We start from the raw sequence: 4923 nt of genomic DNA, 5'->3' as shown, positions 1-4923 counted from the left end.
TTTTGTGTCTGTGTTCCTTTTTCCCTTTTTATTTCTTCTTTTTATACCAGTCCCTTTAGCATTCCTTGCATTGCTGGCTTGGTAGTGATAAACTCCCTTAGCCTTTTTTTTTTTTTTTTTTTGTCTGTGAAGCTCCTTATTTCCCCTTCAATTTTGAATGATAGCCTTTCTGGATTGAGTATTCTTGGATTCAGTCCCTTGCTTTGCATCACTTTGTAAATTTAAAAATATGGAATGCTTCACAAATTTGCGTGTCACCCTTGTGCAGGGGCCATGCTTATCTTCTCTGAATCATTCCAGTTTTAGTATATGTGCTGCCGAAGCTAGCACTCAAGTTACATTCTCGATGTATGCTGTTATGGTCCCAGTTGATATTTTTGCTGCCAGTCACATCTTTGTCAGCTAAAGACCGGATGTGAAATTTTTATCAGAAAATAAAAAATAACTTCAGTCCTTCTCACTATCAATAATACAATTACTTTCTTTTTGTTACCACTGACATTTCAAAACACACTTTATCCAATATTTCTAGATTTTAAAATGAAAGGTTTGGAGAAGGAAAGGGAATTAGTAATGGCTTATTAATGGCCTGTGGCAAACCATGCTTTTCAAATTGATGATTTTAAGAAGGAAAAGTGCTTTGAGAGAAATAAGTATTGTGGAACAGTAAATAAATCTTCACTAGACCCTGAAATAGATGAACAGAAAGTAAAATTATTCAGATCTCTCTCTCTCCCTCTCTCCCTCTCTCCCTCCCTCCCCCCTTTCTCCTCTCCCTCTCCCTCTCCCTCTCCTTATTCCTCCCCCTTCCACCTCTCTCTGAGAATTAGTTCTTTGCACATTCATAGAGGAAGCCACCAGGGGGCCTCGTGGTGTGCAGGCTAGGTAATTGGAGTTGGGGTTAATATGGCTGCATCCCTTCTACCACGTGGTGGGATGCCAAGATCCTGTTCAACTGCAGATGCCACTTTCTTTCTTTCTTTTTTTTCCTTGCTAAATGTCTATGAAAATGAGAGGGGGAAAAATCCAATCCACTTCAAAAAAAATTCTATATCTGAGGTAGAAAACCTGAAGTCTAAAGGGCTGAATCTAGGCCTACGGTTAATAACAGTTACATACAGGATGGCAATTCTGGAAACCCATTTTAGTTGCAGGTTCAACTTGAATAGCATTGTTAGTGTGGATAATTACAACTACCTGCCAGTGAGCAACTAGCACATTGTGAACTTTGTTGCTGGTCATATCTGTCAGGATTTGGCATAAGTTACATCACCCTGTAGAGGACCCAGTCCTCCTTGTTCCTCTGAGGATCTCTTTTAAAATTTCGGTGTGCCCTCCCCCAAGTTTGTATAGGCTTTTGCTTTTAATCACCTGCTTCTCTCCAGAAAACCGCCCTGGGATTCTTGAGCCACTTTGTCTGTGAGCACAGCAGATCCCCATTCCCTGATGGTGTGGCCTATAGCTAGTGGAAGATGGTGTGAGGTTTTGAAGGCCCAGCTCTCTTGTCTCAACCTAGGTCAACCTCTGTGGTGTAACTAGCTTCCTGGGGTAATTTAATATTTCCTGGGGTAAGCACTTCTGTGGGATCTGGATGGGGCTGGAACTATGACTAAAATTGTACCCTCACTTGACTTCTTCCTTTTCCCAGTTCCACTTCCATCACCCCCTTCATGGTTTCTCTGGGAACCACGGCCTTAATAAGTCACTTGCACGTAAATCCTCATATTAGTGTCTGCTTCAGGTAAATATGACTCAAGGCATTGCTGAGTATTTTAAGAAGAAATGGATTTAACACAGGGAACCAGGTGCTTTCAGAATTACTGAAAGGAAGCAGGAATCAGAGGCTATAATTGAGTTTAAGGATGTACTGCCACAGTCACAATCCCAGGGAGCACAACTGCCTCGCCACAGTCAAAGCTGGTGGCCAGACAGCAGCACACCCTGCCTGGCCAATATCAGGGAGACATGTGTGTTTAAGACCTTGCTTCTAGCTGGGCCCTTCCAAAATCTAGAGCAAGTGGTATCTGACTCAATTCCAATTTCTTTATTATAATTTTTATTAAATTTATTGGGGTGATATTGGTTAATAAAAGTATATAGGTTCAGGTGTATAGTTCTGCAATACATCATCTGTATATTGTATTGTGTGTGTTCACCACCCAAGTCAAGTCTCCTTCCAAAACCATTTATCCCACCTTTGCTCTCTTCTACCTCCCACAACTCCCCTTTCCCCGTGGTAATCACACACTGTTGTCCGTGTCTATGATTTTTTTCCCTTAATCCCTTCACCTTTTCCACCCAGTTCCCCATCACTTCTACCCTCTGACAGCTGTCAGTCTGTTCTCTGTACATATGAGTCTATGTCTATTTTGTTTGTTAGCTTATTTTGTTCATTAGATTCCACATATGAGTGAAATCATATGGTACTCATCTTTCTCTGACTGCCTTATTTCATTTAGCATAATGCTCTCCAGGTCCATCCATGTCAGAGAAAGTAAGATTTTCTTCTTTTTAAAGGCCAAGTATTATTCCATTGTGTAAATGTACCACTGCTTTTTTGTCTACTGATAGACATTTGGGCTGCTTCCAAATGTCTACTGATGGACATTTGGGCCGCTTCCAAATCTTGATTATTGTAAATAACAGTGCAATGAGCATAGGGGTGCATATATTATTTTGAACTAATGTTTTGGGTTTCTTTGGATATATTTCCATAACTAGAATTGCTGGATCAAATGGGAGCTTCATTTTTAACTTTTTGAGGAACACCCAACTGCTCCCCAAGGTGGCTGCACTAATCTGCATTCCCACCAACAGTGCAGGAGGGTTCCCTTTTCTTCACATCTACCCCAGCACTTGTTGTTTGTTGATTTATTGATGGTAACCATTCTGACAGGTGTGAGGCAATATCTCATTGTGGTTTTAATTTGCATTTCTCTGATGATTAGTGGTATTGAGCATCTTTTCATATGTATATAGGCATCTGTATACCTTCTTTGGAGAAGTATCTGTTCAGATCCTTTGCCCACTTTTTAATTAGATTGTTTTGTGGGTTTTTTTGGTGTTGAGTTTTGTAAATTTTTTATAAATTTTACATGTTAACCCCTTATCAGATGTAGCATTGGTGAATATGTTCTCCCATTCAAAGGGTTGTCTTTTCATTTTGTTGATGGTTTCTTTGGCTGTGCAAAAGCATTTTTAGTTTGATGTAGTCCCATTTGTTTATTTTTTCTTTTGTTTCCCTTGCCTGAGGAGATATGTCAGAAATAAATATTGCTATAAGAAATGTCCAATATTTTACTGCCTATGTTTTCTTCTAGTATTTTTATGGTTTCAAGTATAACAATCTAAACCTTTAATCCATTTTGAGTTTATTCTTGTATATAGTATAAAAGGTGGTCTAGTTTCATTTTTTGAATGTATCTGTCCAACTTTCCAGATACCATTTATTGAATAGACTATCTTTACCTTATTGTATGTTTTTGTCTCATTTTGTCAAATATTAATTGACCATAAAGGCATGAGTTTATTTCTGGCCTCTCTATTCTGTTCCACTAATCTAAATATCAGGTTTTATGCCAGTACTATGCAGTTTTGATTACTATGGCCTTATAATATAGTTTAATATGAGTTAGTATGACTTCTCCAACTTTATTCTTCTTTCTCAAGATTGTTGTGGCTATTTGGGTTTTTTTTTGTGATCCTATATACATTTTTGAAATATTCGCTCTAGTTATGTGAAATATGCCATTGGTATCTTGATAGGACTTGCATTAAATCTATAAATTGCTTTGGATAGTATGGACATTTTAATGATGTTAATTCTTTCTATCTATGAACATGGTATATGCTCCCACTTATTTGCATCTTCTTCAATTTCTTCCTGCAGTGTCTTATGATTTTCTGAGTACAGGTCTTTTATATCCTTGGTTAAATTTATTCCTAGAAATAAGGGACAGTTTAGCTTTACTCGCAAGATTTGTCACTCTATGATTATGTAGGTACACCCAGCACAGAAATCTACATACAATGCCATTAAGAGGTTCTTAATTCACACTTACTGAGGAGCATGTAAAATAATTGAACCCACACTTAGAAGATATCTCATTTCAATGAACTACACATGTTTACTTGGAATGTGTTTCTTATATGCTTCCTATTCTGCTGCACTAAGGAGCTGGTGACAAGTCTTTGCACAAAGGCCAAGGAAGGAGTCTCTATGCTGATCTAGTCAAAGTTTCTCTTCAGGTTCCATGATGCTCTTGTTCTCTTATGGTTGATTGTGCTAGGATATCTTTTCTTTGCTTCAGTTTCTCCTGCTGCAAATATTATTTTGAGTTTATGCACTTTTTCAAAGTCTCTAGTCTACTCATTAGTCCTGGGAATAGCTCAGTGACACAAAAGTTCATAACAAACCCTTTCTCCTTTATTCATTCAGCAAATGTGAAAAAAAAGCTACTACGTGACAGACCTCATGACAAGGTAACAGAAAGCAAGACCAACACAGTATCTAACCTCTCCTCTGGGAGCCAGAGTCTAATGAGGAGCACAGATATTGGACGTGCGTGTGCACACGTGTATGTGTGCGCGTGGGCACATGTATGCAAATGGAACTATAGGGAGTGAATTACAGAGTTCTTTGCAATACACAGACGTACCATAGCCAGACTTAAAATATCAGGGAATTGAGGGAGTTACATGTAAGGAAACATTTTCCAACCATTTTTACTGTGACCTACACTAAGAAATACAATTTAGAGTACAATACATCATACGTACACATACAAAATCAAAACATATATTTAATAAAACAACATTTATTTTTCTCTTTTATTTTTTTATACGTTGTTTTCTTTGCTGGTAAATGCCTACTAGAGTAGGAACTAAGAGTAACAGGCACATATTCCAAAACACAATGCACAA

At 38.0% G+C, this 4923-nt stretch overlaps 1 non-coding gene across 1 annotated transcript; it reads right to left on the bottom strand.

The window, feature by feature from the left end:
- Positions 1–223: 223 nt before the first annotated feature.
- LOC118661191 lies at positions 224–330 on the bottom strand. Its single transcript, XR_004969190.1, has one exon. It is a non-coding gene; the product is annotated as a U6 spliceosomal RNA (small nuclear RNA).
- Between the last annotated feature and the right edge of the window lie 4593 nt (positions 331–4923).

The sequence above is a fragment of the Myotis myotis genome, unplaced genomic scaffold (genome assembly GCF_014108235.1).
Source record: "Myotis myotis isolate mMyoMyo1 unplaced genomic scaffold, mMyoMyo1.p scaffold_m19_p_1, whole genome shotgun sequence".
NCBI lineage: Eukaryota > Metazoa > Chordata > Mammalia > Chiroptera > Vespertilionidae > Myotis > Myotis myotis.
The sequence above is the reverse complement of the archived record's forward strand: the minus strand, read 5'-3'. Positions and strand labels throughout refer to the sequence as shown.